Source organism: Triturus cristatus, chromosome 7, assembly GCF_964204655.1.
Source record: "Triturus cristatus chromosome 7, aTriCri1.1, whole genome shotgun sequence".
Taxonomy (NCBI): Eukaryota; Metazoa; Chordata; class Amphibia; order Caudata; family Salamandridae; genus Triturus; species Triturus cristatus.
Genome location: NC_140590.1, coordinates 1,197,313,089 through 1,197,337,426, shown reverse-complemented (window position 1 = coordinate 1,197,337,426; position 24,338 = coordinate 1,197,313,089). Strand labels below are relative to the sequence as shown.

Here is a 24,338-nt window from a genome sequence, read left to right as displayed (position 1 = left end):
ATTACTGTTTCAAATAATTTAGGGCAAAGCAGGAAAGTAAGTTGCTAAAGTTATTTAGAAGTTTAGAATGTTGGCAACATTTTCAAGGTAGTCTAGAGCCACACACAACGAAATTTGTTGCATAATACCCAAAAGTCTCTCAGACATTTCCTTTGTTTTTTGTGTAACTCGTGGGTTTAGACTACCAGTTAATGTTTGTGAAAGTCTCATTTCTTGAAAACTTTGCTCCTTCTTCAAAGTTTCCAAAAAAGATTAGAAATTAGGGTGTGGTTTGCCAATTGTGTGGTTGAAGGAGTTATGCCATCCCTCAATGGCATTATTTGTTTTTGCTTCTCCCTCTAAACAGCTTGTGTAACAGTTCCACCACTCCACATGGAAACGTGGCTTCCTCCTGCGACCCGATCTGCTTAGGTGCCCAATCCATGTGTCTTCAAAATAATTTAGGATGGGTGCCAATTTTTCCTCATTTGCATTGTAATAGTCTGATTCTGTAATGGCAGTGTAGTATTCGTCTACACTTACGGGAGGAACAAAACAAAGAGCAGTTAATTTTTTTAAACTCAAATTGAAGTTTGCTATCTGTTGAGTACTCTGCAACCAGGGATGTTTTCTGTAACTTACGCCAGAATGCCTGGGAAAAATGGAAGAAACAGCCCTGAATTTGTGTATCCGTGTACGTTTTACTGATCACATTGATCATGCTCAATTCAAAATCTACAATTATTTTCCTAGGACTTTTGGATGTTTTCTTTTTAATAACTGATAAAAGTTCAGTGTAGGTTGCAGTAGTCTTATCAGGAAGCAAACTATATACTAAGGGGATCACATTATGGTTAATTTTAGCGTGTATAGTGTAAATTTGGGTGAAAGGATGGGGTGTACTTTTGATTTCAATTTTTTTTTTTTGATTTCAAAAGATGGGGTGTACTTTTAAACGTACCATCCATCATCCAAATTTCACTATTTTCTAACTTAACAAGGTTGCGGGGTGTACTAAAAATTAAGATACTTTTTTGAGGGTTTTGGTTGTCAAGGAGAAGGAAAGGTTCATCAGCAAAAGAAATTGTAAGTTCATGTGGAATGATAATGTCAGAAAAGGTATGAGGTGCTGTGGTTTGTGTGTTACTTGCCTGCTTTTGTCTTTGTATAATTCGTCTCAAATTAGGAATTATAGGCATATTACTAGCAACATGACTGGGGAGATGCTGTGCAACCTCTCTTAAAATGGATCCAGTAGAATCATTGGAGGTGCTTGCAAGTTGTTTCATTTCATGTAGGGTTTCCCTTACATCAATCTCCATTGCAGAGGCAGAGTGGTTATGATCTGTTGTCTTAATAATGATATCATTAAGGGTAACCGCTCTACCACTGCAATGGGATGAGTAGTATTGCACACAACTCCAATGATTTCTAGGGAAACTTATCCTTTCTTTACAATATATGTATCCAGCATGCTTTAATAATTTGTTTCCTTTTCTTGATTTTATGTAGGAAGCTGTTTCCTGAGTAGACATTATCTGTGAAGAAAATATGTTTGATTTAATATGTGGAATAAGAAGACAAATAACAAAGAACAATATCCTACATTATCCATAATGTGGCACTTTCTTGGAGTTAGAATAGTAAATTCTGCTTTTACACTATCCTCCACTTTCCCTAATGTTCAACCTCCTTGGAGCTAGAATACTAAATTCTGCCACTACACCATCCTACACTTTCCCTACTGCTGCACCTTCTTGGAGTTAGAATAGTAATTGTTACCCCTACAGTATCCCAAACATTCACTACTGCTGCACCTTACTGGACTTAGAATAGTAATTGTTACCCCTACACTATCCCACACTTTCCCTACTGCTGCACCTTCCTGAAGTTAGAATAGTAATTGTTACCCCTACACCATCCTACACTTTCCCTACTGTTGCACCTTACTGGAGTTAGAATATTAATTTTTACCACTACACCATCCCACACTTTCCCTACTGGTGCACCTTCATGGAGTTAGAATAGTAATTGTTACCCCTACACTATCCCACACATTTCCTACTGCTGCACCTTACTGGACGTAGAATAGTCATTGGTTCCCTGTACATTATCCAAAACTTTCCCTGCTGATGCACAAATATGTGGTTAGACTAGTAATTGATACCTCCATACCATCCTACACATTTTCGAGTGCTGCAGCAATCTGGAGTTAGAAGAGTTATTGTTATCTCCAGAAGATGCTACACTTTCTGTATTGTTGCAGCTTTATTGCATATGTTTTAAAACCTTTTGCAAATTGAATGATTTTCTAATTTGGAGTGTTAGTTTCAATTACCTTTTGATTTAGTTGTTTTCTTTTTGGTCTGGTTTCAGTCTGCTTTTTGGAAGTTAGCTGGTCTTTTTTGTTGTCTGGTTTTGTGGGATTCAAATTGTGCTTTGGTTTTCAGAAGATTGATGTGAGTATCTGAAAAAATGAGAAAGTAATGCAATTGTTGTATTTTATTGCAGTGCTTGTGATATAGTACAAAATGAAAAAATGTCATGTGCATAACTGACATTTTACTTTATTTAACTCTATTACTATGCAATACTTTTGCTACTACTGCTGCAGCAACTTGGAGTTAGAATAGTAATTGTTACCCCTACACCATCCCACACTTTCCCTACTGTTGCACCTTCCAGGAGTTAGAATAGTAATTTTTACCACTACACCATCCCACACTTTCCCTACTGGTGGGCCTTCACTATCCCACAAATTCTCCACTGCTGTACCTTACTGGAGGTAGAATAGTCATTGGTTCCCTGTACACCATCCAAAACTTTCCCTGCTGCTGCACATATATGGAGTTACAATAGTAATTGATACCTCTATACTATGCTACACATTTTCTAGTGCTGCAGCAACCTGGAGTTAGAATAGTAATTTTTTCCTCTACACCATCCCACACTTTCCATACTGCTGAAATTTCCTGGAGTTAGAATACTAATTATTACCCCTACAGTATCCTACACATTCACTACTGCTGTACCTTACTGGAGTGAGAATATTAATTGTTAACTATACACCATCCTACACTTTCCCTAATTTTGCACGTTTTTGGAGTTAAAGTCTTAATTGATAGCTCTACAACATCCCACATTTGGGTGCCAATTACGATCCGTTAAAAATTTTCCCCGTACGACTCGTATCGGGTCTTTTTACCGTACGAATCGTACAAGTGCCGTACAAACTGCCAATTACGATTCGCATGGGAAAAAGACCATACGAATCGCATTGGGAATAATTCCCCACACGTCCTCGGGTCGGAAAATGTGTCCGACACGTCCTCGGACGAATCTCCGTACAAATGTGAAAAGTGAAGTCCGACCGCGGAATCACGATCCATCCCGTGCGTCAGAAGTTACAACCGTATGGAAAAAACACCGTCTGCACCGAACACCCATAGCAACCATGGAGACGTGCCCGCATACGCGCCGACCCCCCCAGCCCCCGTACGTACGCGCCGACCCCCCCCAGCCCCCGTACGTACGTGTCGAACCCCCCCTGTGTATGTACACCCGTGTACGTGTCGTACTCCCCCCTGTATGTACACCCCTGTATGTACACCCCTGTACGTGTCGTACCCCCCCGTGTATGTACACCCGTGTACGTGTCGTACCCCCCGTGTATGTACACCCCTGTACGTGCCGTACCCCCGTGTATGTACACCCCTGTACATTAGAGTCGTACCCCCACCCGTGTATGTACACCCGTGTACGTGTCGTACCCCCCGTGTATGTACACCCGTGTACGTGTCGTACCCCCCCTGTATGTACACCCCTGTACGTGTCGTACCCCTCCGTGTATGTACACCCCTGTACGTGTCGTACCTCCCGTGTATGTACACCCCTGTACGTGTCGTACCCCCGTGTATGTATACCCCTGTACGTGTCGTACCCCCCGTGTATGTACACCGGTGTACGTGTCGTACCCCCCGTGTATGTACACCCGTGTACATTAGAGTCGTACCCCCACCCGTGTATGTACACCCGTGTACGTGTCGTACCCCCCCGTGTATGTACACCCCTGTACATGTCGTACCCCTCCGTGTATGTACACCCCTGTACGTGTCGTACCCCCTGTGTATGTACACCCCTGTACGTGTCATACCCCCCGTGTATGTACACCCGTGTACGTGTTGTACCCCCGTGTATGTACACCGGTGTACGTGTCGTACCCCCCCGTGTATGTACACCCGTGTACATTAGAGTCGTACCCCCACCCGTGTATGTACACCCGTGTACGTGTCGTACCCCCCGTGTATGTACACCCCTGTACGTGTCGTACCCCCCGTGTATGTACACCCCTGTACGTGTCGTACCCCCCGTGTATGTACACCCCTGTACGTGTCGTACCCCCCGTGTATGTACACCCCTGTACGTCAGAGTCGTACCCCCACCACAACATTCTAAGTACGGAGCGCACCCCAGGCCCCAACATCACAACCGCATGTACGAGTCGTACCAAGCCACACACAAGGACAGCACTGTACAACAAAATGGCCCATGTACACACCGTACACACGCTAAAAACGCACGTACACAACCAGGACAAACCAAAACAACACAAGAATACACCATTCGAATGGCACAAAGCCACTAAACATGTCCAACAACCACTAAAACAACACATTCACTGACCTGCAACTGCCAAAAACAAACAGAGGCCCAAAACACCACCCAAACTTCAAACACAGCCACACCCACCAATGGACCAATAAAAAGGCCCCACACACACAAACCATGAGCCTTTGCAACAGACTCACTGCTGCCAGACCCCACAGACAACCTACAGCACCAAACTAGAACCTTTACTACACCTTACACTTGCACACCTTCACACACACATCTTCACAAACACCCCCTCATCACATTCACACACACACCTGCACAACCACACCCACACACCCACAACCATCCACACCCCCCCCACCATCCACACCCACACCCCTCACCATGCCCACTAACAAGAATCCAAAGTTCACTAGCCGAGAGTTGGAGGTCCTTGTCGATGAAATCCTCAGAGTCGAGCCACACCTCTTTGGAACATTGGTCAGACAGACCAGCATGTCAGCAAAAACAGCCATGTGGCAGACCATCGTCGATGCTGTGAATGCTGTTGCGGACACCAGAAGGAACAAGCAGGAATGCCAAGCCAGGTGGTACGATCTGCGGAGGAGGGTCCGAGCCAAGATGACGGATGAACACAACCAGGCCAACGTCACTGGAGGAGGGCCGTCCCGCAGACCCGTACACTACCATCCCTGGGAGGAGAGGGTGATGGCCATACTGCCGGTGGAGGCAGTCGAAGGATTAGGAGGACTCCGAGACCCGGGTGAGTACACAAACAACGCACCTCACATGGGGGGAACGTCATCCACAACCAAACTCACAAACAGGCACGCAATCACCCCAAGCTATCGCATGACTCAACCACAATCCATGAACATGCACATGCCACTGGCGCCACCATGCCCCATGCACCCAGCTGGACAATGTCAAGTCACAGGCCACAGAAGACGCCAACACATGACACGGTAACCCGGATGGCGGGAGGGTGGGCCCAAAAAATCACATAGTGCAACTCAGAAGCCGACAACAATGCCCTCTGCCCATATGGCCTAGGTCACAGCCAGACAAACAGTGTGTCCCCACACAGGAAAGACTCGCCAGCAAATGGCGGACGCCTTGCATTAACACATGGGGGTGAAGGCACTGTTTTGCACATGACAGCAGCTAATGAACAGCCAACACTGTGAAAGAGTAGCAGCAAACACCACCACAGCAGCAGCGCAGACACAGACACTACACCCAATGGGTGCCTGGAGATCAGAAACAAACTCACATCAACAAGCCAAGGGCCATTCAAAGATCTGCTAACAGTGTGTGACCAGGAAGCTGGGCTGAGGTGACAGAGGGTGACACACAGAGGGAGGGAGAGGGGGACAGAGAGGGAGGGAGACACAGGAAGACGGACAGAGGGAGGAGGCTGACACACAGAGGGAGGGAGAGGGGGACAGAGAGGGAGGGAGAGGGGGACAGAGAGGGAGGGAGAGGGGGACAGAGAGGGAGGGAGACACAGAAAGACGGACAGAGGGAGGAGGCCGACACACAGAGGGAGGGAGAGGGGGACAGAGCGGGAGGGAGACACAGGAAGACGGACAGAGGGAGGAGGCTGACACACAGAGGGAGGGAGAGGGGGACAGAGAGGGAGGGAGACACAGGAAGACGGACAGAGGGAGGAGGCCGACACACAGAGGGAGGGAGAGGGGGACAGAGAGGGAGGGAGACACAGGAAGACGGACAGAGGGAGGAGGCTGACACACAGAGGGAGGGAGAGGGGGACAGAGAGGGAGGGAGAGGGGGACGGAGAGGGAGGGAGACACATGAAGACGGACAGAGGGAGGAGGCTGACACACAGAGGGAGGGAGAGGGGGACAGAGAGGGAGGGAGACACAGGAAGACGGACAGAGGGAGGAGGCCGACACACAGAGGGAGGGAGAGGGGGACAGAGAGGGAGGGAGAGGGGGACAGAGAGGGAGGGAGACACAGGAAGACGGACAGAGGGAGGAGGCTGACACACAGAGGGAGGGAGAGGGGGACAGAGAGGGAGGGAGAGGGGGACAGAGAGGGAGGGAGACACAGGAAGACGGACAGAGGGAGGAGGCTGACACACAGAGGGAGGGAGAGGGGGACAGAGAGGGAGGGAGAAGGGGACGGAGAGGGAGGGAGACACATGAAGACGGACAGAGGGAGGAGGCTGACACACAGAGGGAGGGAGAGGGGGACAGAGAGGGAGGGAGAGGGGGACAGAGAGGGAGGGAGACACAGGAAGACGGACAGAGGGAGGAGGCCGACACACAGAGGGAGGGAGAGGGGGACAGAGAGGGAGGGAGAGGGGGACAGAGAGGGAGGGAGACACAGGAAGACGGACAGAGGGAGGAGGCTGACACACAGAGGGAGGGAGAGGGGGACAGAGAGGGAGGGAGAGGGGGACAGAGAGGGAGGGAGACACAGGAAGACGGACAGAGGGAGGAGGCCGACACACAGAGGGAGGGAGAGGGGGACAGAGAGGGAGGGAGACACAGGAAGACGGACAGAGGGAGGAGGCTGACACACAGAGGGAGGGAGAGGGGGACAGAGAGGGAGGGAGACACAGGAAGACGGACAGAGGGAGGAGGCTGACACACAGAGGGAGGGAGAGGGGGACAGAGAGGGAGGGAGACACAGGAAGACGGGACAGAGGGAGGAGGCTGACACACAGAGGGAGGGAGAGGGGGACAGAGAGGGAGGGAGACACAGGGAGAGCAAATCAGCCTTGTGGTGTGTGGGAGTCTGCTCGTAAGCAGGTGGACTGCGTGCATGTAGACAAGGGTGGCCAGTGCCAGCACCCCCCCTCTCCTCCATGGCAAAACACAGGGCCATGTCACAACCTGTGCACGAGCACAACGACAGCTACCTGCATCATTGAAGTGTGTGGAACAACTTCATGTGCCCACGTACAGTGCAGCACGGAAGGCGCCAATGCACGGCTCGCCCTACCTGCCCACTCCACTGCTGACTGCAGTCACACTTGACGCAGCAAGTAAGACTGTGCCACACATAGGTAAAGTCGCCAAAGCTGTGTCCAAGGGACACACCCATGCACAAGTGCACTGTGAGTGGAATGCAAGACAGATCCAAATTCCCAGAGGAAATGTTCCAACTTTGAAACTAATGAAACATGGATGTTGCATGGAACAAAATTAACATTGTCTCTCTCACACACAGGTCAACCTCGTGGTTCACCCCCCAACAATGGGAGGAAGACTCACAGGACCCGGCTCTGCGGGAGGCCGATCCCACCGGCAGCGACGACTCTCACCACTCTGTGGACGTCCCCGACCAACCTGGCCCCTCTGGTGTCCAACGACCTGCAGCACCTGCGTCAGGTACAACGGGGCCAACCACCACCACCCCCACTCCTGCCACATCCCAGGAGACACCCAGGATCCCTGCCCCACCACCACAAAGCAGCCAGTCTGTCCAGGAGGGACAAGGTTCTCCGGGCACCCAGGAGGAGGCAGGCAACACCGCAAATGCCATCCCTCAGGGGTCCCGGAGACCCGATGTGCCCACAACGGCAGGCCAGGCAAAAAGTGGGCAGGGGTGGTGGGAGTGGAGGACGGCGGAGGCGCCAGCCTGACCAGTTGGCTGGGGAACCGGTATATTCCCATGTCCGAAACATCCTGGACACATACCGGCAGGACACCACGGGCATGGCCCAGGTTGTGTCCACCCTCAACGATATGAAGGGGACCCTCAATGAGATCAAGACCCAGCAGGCCCAGCAACATGCGGAGCAACATGCCTGTCTACTGCAACACCAACGGAGGATGGAGGACAGACAGGCTGAGCTCGTGACGGTGTTCACGGGAATTCACAGTACACTCCGTTGGATGGCCGACAACATGGGCAACCCTCCCTGTGCCAGTAGGCGTAGAACATCACCACCCACAGGGAGGGATCAGGAGGAGGAGGAGGAAACATCCGATGGAGCATCCCAAACATCGTCACGGCCTGCTTCTGAGGGTCCCCGCAGGAGGGCGGGTCGTCCACGGAAAAGACCGTGAGGGTCGGCGCTACAGCACCATCTTCCAGGACACCTGGCCTGGCACCTGGCCCACTGGAGCAACAGCAGCACAGCATCAAAAGACATTCTCTGTCACATGGCCTTGCTGGTCACTGTCTGACCAATGTTGACAAAGACAGTGGCATGGACTCTGAGGATTTCCAATGGCAAGGACACCAACTCCCCTACTGAACTTTGGATTCCAAACACCCGGAAAGTCCCTCATGTCATACCCCCCCCCCACTAAAATAAAAAGTCACACCATGAAGAGAAGATGCCTGCTGGTTGCATTATTACCTTACATGTGTCTTGTAAAGTCTAAACATGCCCGAGTTCTCTTTTGACTTCAACCATCCACACCCTGGGGCCTGAGTCTGGCACAGGACACACGGGTCACAGTGTATTAGGCAAGACAGACATAGAGCACCATACACACCCGTGATGGGCCCAACCAGCTGAGGGGGTGGCCGCACAACCGTGCCGACAGACATATTGAGTACAGCAACAGTCATGCGCAGAGGTCAGGGATCATGTAGAGTGTCCTGGGGGGCACCCAGGTATGTGTAGACAGGTGGCAGAACCATGTCCTGCAAGCTTGAGTCCGGTGGATGCAGAGAATGGGGGCCTGGCCAACGTTGGATGCATGGGGATGGCACATGTCACAATACCCACACAGTCATGGACATCATGCACAATACACAGTCTAATCCCACACACACAGCTTGCATCTTGCTACTCTACACATAGACACATAGCCACTATCAGGGAAAACCAAGCCAGACATGCCGGAGGCACCGTGGCAACACACCAGCATTGACTGAGAAGAGGCACCTTGGAGGCATAGGGACACCTTTATTAGTCATGTATTCGGGATTGCAGAGGCAACTCGGAGTACACATACACAGGTCATGTGGAGTAACATGTGGGTCCAACACTGACACCCCCCTTCTGCAGCACAAATGCGTGATAGCCATGGAACTGGCACACAAGTGTCGGCTAACAGCTAAACACCCCCAGCTGCTCACGGAGAGCCTGCCATACACCATTGATCCGCTGATGTGGAAGTCCCACAGCATGTCAAGCCAATGCAAACCGTATGTGTCCGAGGGCAGTGTTACACACATTGATGCCATCATCACAATCCACTATCCCATCACAGATGACGGTCAACAAGTCTGACCATCTATTGAGGTGTACCCAGCTGCATGTAATGTGTACCATGGTCATGCAACATGTCTGCAGAGGAACCAAACATCGACAGGGGCAGTGTGCATACATCGTGAACAACTGCCACACCCAATACACCCCTGATGTATCCCTTACCCTAAGGAGACTTCCAAACGTGTCCGTGCCTGTAACGTCAGCACACGATGACGTGTCCATGAGGAATAGCAGTGCCACAACAATGCAAGCAGCAGACGGCATGCGCAAGTACCTGGGGAAGAGAGACACACAAGAAGTCAGCCACAAAAAGCACAGCCACTTGCATGTGCATGTACTCGACACATGTATGGTTGACAACATGCTAGGTCACAATTATGACTGGGGAAATACAACCATCACTGGCACCATCACTCCAGTGACACACCCACACACACCTCTGACTCACGTGCCATACATGCAGGTGGAGACACACATCGCAACACATACCACACGGGGACCAATGCGTGCACACTCAGACACTGGTACTCACCACTATGCAAAGAAGTCGCGTATGAGCCGAGTCCGGATGTCCTCTTGCGGCTCCACATCCTCCACATCACTAGCCCCATTGCCAAGCCCTTCGTCCTCCACGGGTGGATGGTCCTGGTCATCTTGATCCAGGATGAGTGGCACAGCTTTCTCAACTGCCATGTTGTGCAGCATGCAGCAGACCATGAAGATTTGGCAGACCTTCGCCGGGGCATATGGGAGGGCGCCGCCGGTCTTGTGTAGGCACCTGAATCGGCTCTTCAGGAGGCCAAACGTCCTCTCTATCACTCGCCTTGTCCGGCCATGGGCGGTGTTGTAGCGGAGCTGGGCCGGCGTGATGGGGTTGCGGAGAGGTGTGATCAGCCATGGCATGTTGGGATAGCCAGCGTCCCCTACATGGAAAACACATGGACATAAGCAGGACAGGAGAAGCGGTCGTGCTGGAAGTCTACGCAAAATACAGGACAGACAGACTGTACCCACCAACAACACATGCTCGTTCGTTGCGCAGCTGCGTCATCATTTCAGGCACCCTGCTACGCCTCATGATGTAGGCATCGTGTGCTGATCCTGGAAAACAAGCACAGACATGTGAAATCACCATGTTGGACAGACACACCACAAGGGCATTGATGGAGTGGTAGTGCTTGCGATTCCGGTACGCTACCTCCTGTGCCTGTGGTGGTACCAAAGCCACATGTGTCCCATCTATGGACCCAATGACATGGGGCATCCCTCCCAGGGCATAGAATCCATGCTTGACCCCAGTCAACATTTCAGGGGTAGGAAAATGGATGAAGTCATCCAGGTGAATCAACATGGCCTCTAAGAAATCATGCAGCACACGGCAGAACATGCTCTGGGACATGCCACCAACATGAGCTATGGTATTTTGAAAGGTACCCGTGGCTAGAAAATGTAGGGCTGCCATTACCTTCAGCTTGGGTGTCAGTGCCGTAGGATACCTGTGCAGCGGTTGCAGGTGTGGTGCCAGTCTCGCCGTCAAATCCAGAATCAACCGTTGGGGGAAGCGGTAGCACCGGATACAGTCATTCTCCCGCATGGCAGCCAAGTCCGGAATTGCTCGGGGAAGAGGCGGCGCTCTGCAGTAATTTGGAAGTGACAAGGAAGAGTGAGTGCACCACAACAACAATTAATTTGTACTGAGCACATGTTAATCTGTCTATACACATATGCTACATACGGAGTCAGGTATGTGCCACATGCCCTGGACATGTATGGCTGCCAGGTGACACTCCTACCAAGACCCAGCTACACACGGAGATTGTGAACCTCTACATGCCATGGCATGGGATTAGCTGTGTCCCAGTGCAAGTGAACAGCCAGACGCAAGACAGGAGTGACATACATCCACACATCAGCAGAAGTAGGATGTCGATTGCAGAGACTGCGAGCGGAACACTAGAGCCACAGGTCACATGACATTACACTAGGCCAGCCCACACACCTTGCCATGAAGGTGTACATGTCATGACTCACCACACATTCATAGAGAGGATGCAGACATGTCCTTGTTACGCTACTCCGTGTCCCATGCATACATACGCACCTCACATCCGATACCACATGTGGCATGGTGTGCGGAACAGTGTGCAATGTCAATCTACACACAGACACATGTTGGTTGCTGCAACAGCTGCATCTTTTGAGGGAGCTCCAACATGAACCTAATGGGAACCCCCCACACATACATGACATAGTCACATCGTGCACCGTGGGTAGTGACATGTCAGGTGTGGTAACCCCTGTACCGGGCATCAGGGGACACTTCCGTGTGTTGGTGTCCGTGCCATGCCAGTGACGCTCATCACAAGTGTGCAGTAGGACATGCACACATGTCAAAGGAGTCAAGGGCATGCCTGGCACACATTGCACCGTCACTCATTACATGTGTACACATCTCATCATACATCTGGTGCCTTCTCGACTCAGGAGTAATGTGCCACATCACAGCCTGTCACACCTGTGCCCCACACATGTAGTACTGCCCAGACAATGCCTTGATGTCCATCCATGGACAAGTATGTCAGCCCTATTCCTTCCTGTGTACTGCCTGTCACCACTGTGATGTGTGAAAACCATTACTGCTGCTATGATGGCCTGTGTACGTTCCCATATCACTATGGGAGTGCTGCCGTATGTGTACCCATAGTGATGGTGAGCGTCCAGGCATGTGTACGGTCAGTAAGTACGCATACGCAAGAACACCCATAGTGGTACGGCCCGTACACGCGTGCGTACGTTCACTATCACTATGGGTGTCCTCGCGTATGCATACTCGTAGTGGTACGGCCCGTACACGCGTGCGTACGTTCACTATCACTATGGGTGTCCTCGCGTATGCGTACTCGTAGTGCTACGGCCCGTACACGCGTGCGTACGTTCACTATTACTATGGGTGTCCTCGCGTATGCGTACTCGTAGTGGTATGGCCCGTACACACGCCTGTACGTTCACTATCACTATGGGTGTCCTCGCGTATGCGTACTCGTAGTGGTACGGCCCGTACACAAGCCTGTACGTTCACTATCACTATGGGTGTCCTCGCGTATGCGTACTCGTAGTGGTACGGGCCGTACACGCGTGCGTACGTTCACTAACACTATGGGTGTCCTCGCGTATGCGTACTCGTAGTGGTACGGGCCGTACACGCGTGCGTACATTCACTAACACTATGGGTGTCCTCGCGTATGCGTACTCGTAGTGATAGTGAGCGTACAGGCGTGTGTACGGGCCGTACCACTACGAGTACGCATACGCGAGGACACCCATAGTGATAGTGAACGTACGCACGCGTGTACGGGCCGTACCACTATGGGTGTTCTTGAGTATGCGTACTCATAGTGGTACGGCCCGCACACACGCCTGTACGGGCCGTTGCTATGCATTTGGGGTGCCCTAGGGCCCTGGAACGCACCGTACCTGTGTGTGAAGCTCATTTTTACATAGGGGACACATGAGGGACAAGTATTAAGGCCTACATGCATGCTGGTTGTCATGGAGACCAAGTTTTAAGTTTGAATTTGTTCTGGAAGGTGCACAGCAGAAGTCAGTTGGAATGAATCTACTTTGTTGCAATGTGTTTGTGGGGTTGACATCATGCTGAAGAAAAAAACACAATAAGAACCCGCTTACTGTGCTAGGTTTGAAGGGATTGGAGGAAACATAGGATGCAAATGTGAGTGACCAATCACTCTGTACTCCTGTGCATGAAACAGGCCAGCAAGGCAGATATAAGGCAACTAGGTCCCATGAGGGATCACTTGCCTGCACATATTTCGATTCTACCACACTGCTGCTGCTCCTGATTCCCTGGAACCATGTCAAGGTCTGTGGAGAGGTCACAGCCATTCACCCTGGAGGAGAACCTGGCATTGCTGGATGTGATCCTCCCACAGTACCCCCTGCTGTATGGGCGAACAGGGTATCAGGTGAGTGCAGAGGCTACTAGCACAGACTGTGTCCCTTTTTTGTGACTGTGACTTCTGCCATTGTGTCCAGGTGTGACACACATGCTATGTACTGTAGGGGGGGTCCCGGGGGGGGGGAATGCCTGATGTCTCCCAGCAGTGCCCAGACATAGGAGGGGTGGGTGCCTATCACTCCCAGCAGTGCCCAGAGACAGGAGGGGTGGGTGCCTATCACTCCCAGCAGTGCCCAGAGTGAGGAGGGGTGTGTACAGAGTCCTCCCAGCAGTGCCCAGAGACAGGAGGGGTGGGTGCCTATCACTCCCAGCAGGGCCCAGAGACAGGAGGGGTGGGTGCCTATCACTCCCAGCAGTGCCCAGAGACAGGAGGGGTGGGTGCCTATCACTCCCAGCAGTGCCCAGAGTCAGGAGGGGTGTGTGCAGAGTCCTCCCAGCAGTGCCCAGAGACAGGAGGGGTGGGTGCCTATCACTCCCAGCAGTGCCCAGAGACAGGAGGGGTGGGTGCCTATCACTCCCGGCAGTGCCCAGAGACAGGAGGGGTGGGTGCCTATCACTCCCAGCAGTGCCCAGAGTCAGGAGGGGTGTGTGCAGAGTCCTCCCAGCAGTGCCCAGAGACAGGAGGGGTGGGTGCCTATCACTCCCAGCAGTGCCCAGAGGCAGGAGGGGTGTGTACAGAGTCCTCCCAGCAGTGCCCAGTGTCAGGAGGGGTGGGTGCAGAGTCCTCCCAGCAGTGCCCAGAGACAGGAGGGGTGGGTGTGATGCACAGTGTGAGCCTTTATAATTGATTGTGTCTTTGCCCTCATTCCACCTGTGTACTTTCACTGGCACGTACTGCTTTTGCCCTTCCCCAGAGGAGTATGTCCCTATGGCAAAGGTGCAATGCGTTGGCTGCATGACATGCCTTGTTGTAACCAGCTAATTTGTTCTCATATGTGTCTCTGTGACATGTTGCAGGTGTATTGATGTAGTGTCACTTGTACATCCTCACAGGTAGGCGCCTCTGCCAAGGAGCAGATCTGGCTGACCGCCGTCAGTGCCGTGAGGAGTGCGGATGGTCGGAAGCGGCGCCTGTCCCAGGTGAGGAAACGCTGGCAGGATATCCGGTGCTGGACGCGGAGGATCGCACGGGTCCTGCTGATGGACTCACCTGAGAGCCATAAGAACCGCGGGCGCCGCCGTCTCTCCCACATCCACAAGCGTGTGCTGGCGGTGGTATTTCCAGACTTGGACAGGCGCTTACAGGAGATGCAGCAGCAGGAAGGGGGTAGGTACATGTGTGTTTGTTGTGTTTCACCAGCATTTGTAAGTGCACTGTTCCATGGATGCACTGCCAGGGTTTAATGGTGCTGTGCAGATCCTGTTACCCACAGTATTGCAGTGCTCTCCTGCCTCCCTTCCCCTCCTTGCAATGTGTTCCCTCGTCTTTGTGAAGTCACTCCGTCACAAGGTTATGTAGCCTGGCACCTTCTCCACGTGTACAATGCCTGCAGCATCATGTGTGGGGGTGGTGTGTAACAGGTTTTGGGACCTTGCCTGTGCCCTGTCCAATTCTGGTCTTGTGGGTTCCATGTCAGTTAGCACTAATGCTGAGTCCAGACATGGGAGTTAGTCTCTCAAGTGTTATGCCTTACAGCACGCATGTCCTATGTGGTGGCCTGTGACATGATGTGCATAAGTGTGCGGTACGCATAGTGCGGGGATGGTAGCGTGTGTTGCAGTCATTCCCATTCAGGAGCATGGAGTTGTGTGGCCACTACTGTCCCCAGGGGCATATTTTCCTAGGTATCATGTGTGTAATCCGAATATGTCGACAATCTCTGTGTCTACAGCATAGGTTGTGCTCTGTGCCATTGTCCCCTGGCCAAATGTATATTGACGTGAAATGTAGTACAAGTGTCCACTGTACAGCCTGACCTGATATTCCTTGTTCATACTCACCGTGGACATTGCCTGTGTGTCTTGTTACAATCATCTGATGATGCCCATTCGTACATGATTATTTGGACAGGCGCACCTTGGGTATTTTGTGTGCAACCATGATTTGTTGCATCCCATGTGTATTTCACCCAGACTAAGGGATGTAAGTGCTTCCTGTGTCTCCAAATAATAGTCTCATGTAGGGGGTGGGTGGTGCGGGCATGGCCTTCATGTCACAACCTGATATCTCCTTGCTAGGACTGGCCAGTGTGTGATGTTTGTCTGGACATGCACTCAAGGTACAGTGGGCCAGTCATGGTGGGCATGTTTTCAGTATAACCTAGGCTGCATGTGCCTCTTGTTCCTGGATATGGTCCCTGCTCATCCCTAATTCCTGCCACGCTGTGTGGTGCAGATGCAGCACTGGATTGTCCCCAGGGCCTTGCTCCTCAGTCAAAATTCCATTCCATCTCATTTGCTATTGTGTCATGCTCTCCATAGTTTTTCGGTGGCATGGTGGGTCAAACAACTGTGTCTTGCATGCCCTACATATGTACCTTGTTTTGTAGATGTTACTCTTCTTTTGTTTCAGGCTATGCACTGTGACCTATGTAGATTGGACTCATGTGACATATGTATACAGGTGTATGATTCATTTCTGTCTCTTCACCCTGCCCACAGCATCGTCGGGGGACACGGAGGGAGACATGGGCACAGACGGAGCAGAGGGACCGAGCACCAGTGCCAGCGGTGAAATCGCGGCTGGCACATCAAGTGGGACTGAGGCGGAGGAGAGTGAAGCCGGGGACCTGTCGACTGGCACAACAGAGTATGAAGCTGACGGGTCCGAGGATGATCTCTCCGAGTGGGCGGCGGCTGCACCAGCAGCTGACAGCGGCACTACATCTCGCCCCGCCCACTTCATTGCGATCAGCCGCCTCCCACTTGCTCGTGTCCCTTCCCAACGTGCCCGGTCACCACCTTTCTCCTTCCTGCCAGGCACCGCACCCCCTGCCCCTGTCTCCACTGCTGCCACCAATGCCGAGTCTGTGGACATCCAGCGGCAGTTGCAGGTTGGTCAGGCTGCGATCCTTAATGTCCTCCATGGCCACAGCCAAGTGCTGCACAACATGGAGGCATACTTGGAGGGCATTCATTCATCGCAGGCTGACCAACGCAGCTTGCTGAGGTCGATAGACTCGAACTAACTGCAGCAGTGGGTCTCCTGCAGCGCTACGTCCCACCCCCTACCCCTGCCCCATCCACACTTCCCACTCCCATGCCTGTCCCACGTACACCCAGACATCAGCATGCACCCACCACAACACACACAGGCACCACACCAGCAGGGAAGGTCCACCGCACTGAGGAAATATGAATTTTATGATCAGTTATGTCCCCTATCTTAGACCCCAACGGCTCCATGTATATGCTACAAAGCTATATGCTCCATGTATATGCTACAAGTACATGTATGTTCCCTCCAGTTCCAGTTATGAAGACGCAAATACATGTGCGTCCACCGTTAACATGTCCTCTTTCAGATCTGCCATGAATGGGTCGGATATTCCGTTCCTAAGTATGAAAGGCCACCGACTTTATGTGGTTCACTTTCCCCATTTTACAGTTCAGGCGAGTAGGCCCTGAATTCTGCCCTTTTCCTGCCCTCTACCTCTGACAGCTCCAGTCTGAGCTCGCATCTGTATCCATGAACTTTGTCCTACTCCCTGCGCGGCTAACGGTGCCTGACTCGGCCTGTTGCCTGCCAAAAACTGTATTTCACCTTCAAGATTATCTGCTCCGCTCCTCATCCAATGCATTCCTGTCTAGTAGTTTAGGTAAACATTCTTCCAGCTACCGAGCAAAGGGCCCGGCTTCACTGTCCTCATGCAAGTAATTCATAGCCCCTGTTGCCATGGAAGATTTCTGCCCCCTCGCATCTCATGTAGACACTTAGACGCTTGTACACGCACTAACAGTCAGTATAGAATAGATTCCGTCTGAGAGACCTTTCCTTTTGGATAACACAGTTCTTTAAACATAAGATATTAGATATGATTTGGGATTTAGGTTGACTTGACCCCCCAGACTTCTGTCTCCACATGTAGAGCTAAATGTCAAGTCCCCTTCACCCTCTAGTTGCACGTCAATCACACGTCATGCGGCTGCGCGCGCATCTTTGCCAAGTATTTCTGCTGACATTGCAGGATTCTCTTATGGATCCACCCACTTGTGACATCATGTATAATGACGTTTCTAGTTTACGCCTATATGTACGCCTTTTTTAGTTACGTATGTGTATTCTTATCTGTCTTATCAGCTGTTACGCCTCCTGCATCTGTCTTACTGTAATGCATTTCATATATATATGATTACCTGTCAATAATGTATTGCCTTCCCTTCCTGAACCTGCGTGGTGATGGAATTTGATGCCTATGGTTCGAACCATAATTCCTTTGTAGAGGAATAAAGCCTTTCAGAACCTCTAATACCACGGATTCTGCCTCTTATTTTACTGAGTTATTCTTACTAGATTTTACCGCATCAAAAATAGTACAGGTAATTAAATATTTACCACATAAATTGGCGCCCGAACAGGGACACTTTCTCATCTCACGCGCCGGAGGTGCGTTGCAGGCCCGGTCTCCTGCCACAGCTGGACGGACAACAACGCGTACCCGCAGGATTTCCTGTATCTCCCTCCGGCCAAGCGGGGGTGACTGAGGCTGCGATCAACACCCAGACGAGGCGGTGAGAAGTGCGAAGTATCCCGACCAGAGCCTAGCTGAGAGAGCAAGATTCGAGGTATACAGAGGCCCACCAGGTTCCGAAGTTCCGCGTCGAGTCGACTCCAGTCCGGTCCAGTCCAGTTCAGTTCCGAGGCCTTCCGTTCCGTGCTACCCGGTGAGTACCGTTGCCGGGGAGGCATTTAGACGTGCACATAGTTTGTGCCGGTCAAGACGGGTTTGGGTACACAAATCCGGTCTGCACTGTTTCAGCAGTGTATCTGTACTGTTTAGCAGTATATCTAGTATGTCTTGTATATAATTCAGTATCATCTAGTGTTAGTATTATGCCAGTAACTAGTTTCCTATTAGTTATCATTGTTCGTTAAATGTTAAATGTTAAATGTTTTAATACGTTCTACATATTGTGGTGTGAATGACTGTTCATTATTTTGTTTATTGTATTAAGTGTGTTCAAGATTAAGTAACCAGGTCTAAAAATGCCGCTCTTTTCAAAATTAAGACAGATCAAAACTAGAAAAGGGGTACTCGAAGAAGCTGTTCCCATTCCACCTAGGGACACTCCAGGGTACTTTATGTATCATAAGCATGGCTTAGATGCCGTATTATTTCTTGATTTATGGGTGGACTACACCAAGGATTTACCAGAAAGTCAGAGGTGGCCCGCAGCCGGGACCTGGGATGCAGATTGCATCATGAGAGTAGAAGAAGAATTATGGAAAAAGAAAGCCAGACAGTCACAGAAAGATGCCATTGAATTATGGCGTAAAGAATCATACAGACGTACAGAAAAAGCGCTCAGACAGGAAGAGAAAAGTAGGGAGAATTCAAATAAAGCCCGAGAAAATATATTAATTGAGGAAGGTACCCGAGTAAAAGCAGAACAAGTAGACAGACAAAGAAACACCCTTATGAATGGTATGTATCCTCTTCTGGCCGAAGGGTTACCTAAGGCTACCCTGGAAATACCGAAAGACTTGCCACCTCCGTTGCTCCCGATAAAGGCACATCCCAAAACAGCAAAAGATGTTTTCCTTTCCTCCTATTTAGACGACGTAGCTCCCGAATATGTTAATACCACACCACACACACCGCTTGCCGATGGTGTTCAACGCCAAGATCATCCGTCTGTATCCCCACGACAACAAACTCCTACGCACATTCCCACAGGTCCGTCCGTTTCTACCACTTTTCCCGCATCTACAATTTCTATCTTACATCCAACAAATCCTTTCTTGCCCAGCACCTCAGACGGTGCAACAGGGGGTACGACAGACATTTTTGCCACGCCCCCGCGAGGAAATAAATTGTCCCTTAGAGAATTAGCATGCCAACGTACACCCCAACTAGCAACTTCCGACATGTTTAAAGACCATCTTGTGGATTGTAGATATGATCCAGTGCCCGGTAAACAGGACAGACTGCTACTGTCATCACTACGTATACGACGAGCTACAATGTATTTAACGACGATACCAGGAATGGTTGAGCATCTAGACAATATATATCACTTTGTCCAATCAGGGCGAGGCCCTGAAAGTATTAACGAAGCCATGGAATACCAGAAAGTGGATGTACAAAGACAACTGCTGCGTTTTTTTATAAACTGCGTGATCAGGAACCAAGACAGGCCTGAGGTAGATCATGATACCATGCAGAAACTTGCCAAATGGGGTCAGAATATATCAGACGGGAAACATGATAGACAGGCGTGTATAGTCGCCATGTACCGAAAGATCCGCAAAGAAGTAGAACGAATACATAAAGACAGATTAGGGACAGACAGAACTGAATCAGAGGGAGAGGAGGAGCAAGAATCTGAAATGGCCGCAGGACAATTAGAAACGATGGCTTATGTAGGTAGAGGAAGATCTCTTAATAATCCTAGATGTTTTAATGATCCAATACGTCCGATACGCCCAGAATGTAACAGAAATTTCCAAAGCCCTATGTTAAATATAAGGTCTCCTGAACACTTATTCCAGGCTGCTGATAAATTACTCCGAGATCGAAGGGGGTATCATATGCTCGATTCCATGGATGAACAAGAATTAGCCAGGTCAGCAGTCCTATGGGCTGACAGTCCCGGAAAATACAGTGATGATGCACTAGCACACACGTTTTTGAACCTTACCCCAGACGAACAGCGTTTAGCTGGTATATACATGATTCAACAACTCCTTATATTATATAAAAGCCAACACTCCGATCCTGGTCCCCTACCTGACATATTGACAGAATTACTCACGAATAGATGGAGAGGTTCAGGTACTGATTTAATTAAAGAAATTCTAGAATTTCGAAACCAGTATATTGTTTTCGTATGCCCAGAACATGTCTCAGTTCCCATCAAGGAAAGAACAACGTATTACATGGACATACAGAATCCCTTACGCGAAGTACACCCTATCAGAATTGATGACGATAATTTCAAACGAGTGTTTGTGTACACACCTATAACTAAAATTGAATTATTAGAAATGAAGAAAGTAGTACCTAGCCATGACAAAGACCCAGCGGGTTTCCACCGTGAGATAAAAGACATGTTACTCATGGGAGAGTATACCTACCCTGACATTATGAAAATATTAAAAGTATTAATGCCTGCTGGTGTTTACGAAAAACTCAAAGAAAAGGATTGGGAGGTGGGAGACCAAAAGATAGATTGGACAGCATTAGAAACCGAAGAGAAGGCCCGAGCTCCAGGTTCAGGGCTTGGGGACAAGACTACAGCACTACCAGGATTACTAGTGCAGGTACTGCCACGTTTATTAAGTACGAAAAAGGAAGACTGGGGTGCAATCTCAGCCTGTAAACAGAAACAAGATGAAGACACTAGTGATTTCTATTCCCGATTCGAAAAATGTTTTGGTATAAATAGTGGCATAAAAGCAAGTAGCGAGTCATACCCACATCTGTTTGTGACAAAATTAGTTGAAAATTCCCTGCCCCAAGTTAAGAATAGAGTATTAAAATTCGAGAGTACCTGGCAAGGTAACACCCCGTCACAGATGTTACAAATGTTACAATATCACCACAATAGAATTAGAGAGGAACAAGAACATGAACACAGACGTATGAAAGACACGAAAATGAAAATGCTTGTGGCTCAGTCAGTTCCAGCTGACGGTCATAAAAAGGGTGATTCCGCAGGTCCTGTAAAAGGGACATGCAACTATTGTAAACAGTCAGGTCATTATATACACGATTGTGCAGTTCTGAAACATAATATCGCCACGGGTAAAACCCAGGAGAGACCACGTCCACCTAGACAGGATCAGAACCAACAACAAATCCCTCAGCATGCACAATCTAGGCCAGCTCCGCAACAGGCAGCTCCACAACAGATCGTAGTCACATCACAGCAGCAGCCTATTGCTGCCACACAAGCAACAACGCAACAGATGTATCAGTATGCACAAGCAGATTATCCCGATTATCAGCGATACACATGAAATAGCCTAGAGAGGGAAGTTGGCTTACCCCTTATCGAGGTTCCTGTAGACCAAGAGGGACCTTATGTACATAGTGAACTATTAGGGGAAGATAGAAAGTTTTTACTTGATACAGGGGCAAGCAGAACAACTATACGACGCAGTGAAGTTCCAGGGGCACCCCTCTCAGGCTCACAGAATATTTCCCTTGGATTCTCAGGAAAGCCTATCATTAATGAAGTATCGCAACCCCTTCCACTTACGGTTGGTCCATTGACACGAACCACAGATCTATTGCTTACTAAATCATGTCCAGAAAACCTGTTAGGTATAAAAACTTTGAAAGCTCTAGGAGCTATAATATGTTGTTCCCCGGAAGGAGTACGATTATTTCTACGTGACTTCAAAGGTCACTACGTGTCCAGAGACATGGATCACCGGCTGCAGAATTTACCTACACATTTATGGGCACAAGGCCCCACTGATGTTGGTTGCATGAACATTACACCATATCGAGTCACACTAAAAACAGGAGTGGTACTACCACGAATGCGACAATACAAGTTACCACCAGATGCTGTAGTGGCTTTGCTGCAAATCATTGATGAGCTCATTGCACAAGGAGTGGTTGTGGAAACCGACTCAAATGTATGTAATTCCCCGATAATTCCGATTCTTAAAAGAACGGATCCAAAAGCTCCGCCAGTATATCGATTAGTTATTGATCTGCGCGAATTAAATAAATGCATTGTACCACAATACCCCGTGGTCCCAGATATCTCTTCATTACTAACAGCTATTGATTCAGGAGCAACGTTCTTTACTGTAATTGACCTCAAGAATGCCTTCTTTAGCGTCCCAATCAATCCGGAAAGTCAATACTTGTTCGGATTCAGTTTAAATGGACGAAGTTTTAAATTCACACGCGCACCTCAAGGATTCACAGAAAGCCCCAGCATCTATAGCCAAGCACTAAAACGAGAACTTGACAGTATCCACATGCCAGTTAACACTGCCCTGCTTCAATATGTCGATGATCTGCTGATCACCGCTCGAAGCGAACCTGAATGTGAAAAAGCATCACTGACGGTTTTACAGTTTCTAGCCGAAAAGGGGCACAAGGTGTCCCCTTCTAAGCTGCAATTCTGTGTCCAGCAAGTTGTTTACCTTGGGCACTTGCTGTCCAAGGAGGGAAGACAGCTTACACCCGACCGCATCCAGTTAATTGCTAACATGCCACCACCCAAGACACAAAAGGAGGTGCGGGCTTTTATAGGCCTCACTTCATACTGTAGGCAGTGGATCCCTCAATACGCATTTCTAGCAAAACCACTCATTCAGTTGACAACACAGGAGGCAGCCACATCGACTGTCCTCCCTTGGACTCAAGAACATACACATGCCTTTGAAAACTTAAAGAAAGCTTTATGTCAAGCACCTGTTTTAGCAACACCATGTTACAGTAAACATTTTACACTCTTTGTTACAGAACGTGAAGGTACTGCCTTGTCAGTACTCACTCAGGAACAAGCAGGATCACATAAACCATGTGCTTATTTTTCTAGTACATTAGATCCCGTAGCTCAGGCTCTTCCTGCGTGCCTGAAATCAGTGGCAGCAACAGCTTTAGCAATCAGACAAAGCGATGCCATAGTATTAGGACATCAATTGACAGTACAAGTACCACATGCAGTGGAGGTTCTTCTGAACCGAACGCAAACACAACACTTGACTATAGCAAGACTTACTGGTTACGAATTGACATTGTTTCAGCCACACATAGAAATCAGACGTTGTAGTACATTAAATCCTGCTACACTTTTGCCAGTAAACGGAACAGACCCATTAGCACATGATTGTATTGAAGTCATTACTATCACGACGAAACCCAGACAAGACTTGACAGATATCCCATTGTCAGATCCAGACCTGACGTTGTATGTAGATGGTTCATGCATGAGAACAAATACAGGAGAGTTAGTGGCCGCGTATGCAGTCACAACAGACACTGAAGTTATCGAAACAAATTGTATTATCACCTTGTCAGCTCAAGCAGCAGAGCTCATCGCTCTGACACAAGCCTGTATTCAAGCCACAAATAAGAAAGTCAACATATACACAGATTCACGTTATGCATTCGGAGTCGTCCATGACTTCGGCGTGCTGTGGCGAGAAAGAGGTTATTTAACTTCTCACGGTGCCCACATCCAACACGGACCCCTCATTCAAGCTTTATTAGATGCAATTCATCTACCTACTGCAATATCGATTATGAAATGCAAAGCCCATACGAAAGTTACCGACATCATTTCTCAGGGTAACGATCTAGCTGACAAAACAGCTAAACAGACTGCTCAAACTCACACAACTGACACGACAAAGACAATAGTTCCGACACCAACACATTGCATGACAGTTAAGGATCCCGCCCTTGATGTAATTGACATACAGACACATGCTACACCAGA

The 24,338-nt window shown here is 49.5% G+C and overlaps 1 long non-coding RNA gene across 1 annotated transcript in view; it reads right to left on the bottom strand.

The window, feature by feature from the left end:
• Positions 1-1,082: 1,082 nt before the first annotated feature.
• The window catches only part of LOC146811591 (uncharacterized), a 54,593-nt gene continuing 31,337 nt past the window's right edge, over positions 1,083-24,338 (bottom strand). The window contains exons 2-3 of the long non-coding RNA XR_014966749.1: positions 2,318-2,446; positions 1,083-1,517 (exon numbers count right to left, since the gene is read on the bottom strand). This is a non-coding gene — a long non-coding RNA (uncharacterized LOC146811591). The remainder of the gene's footprint in view (positions 1,518-2,317; positions 2,447-24,338) is intronic.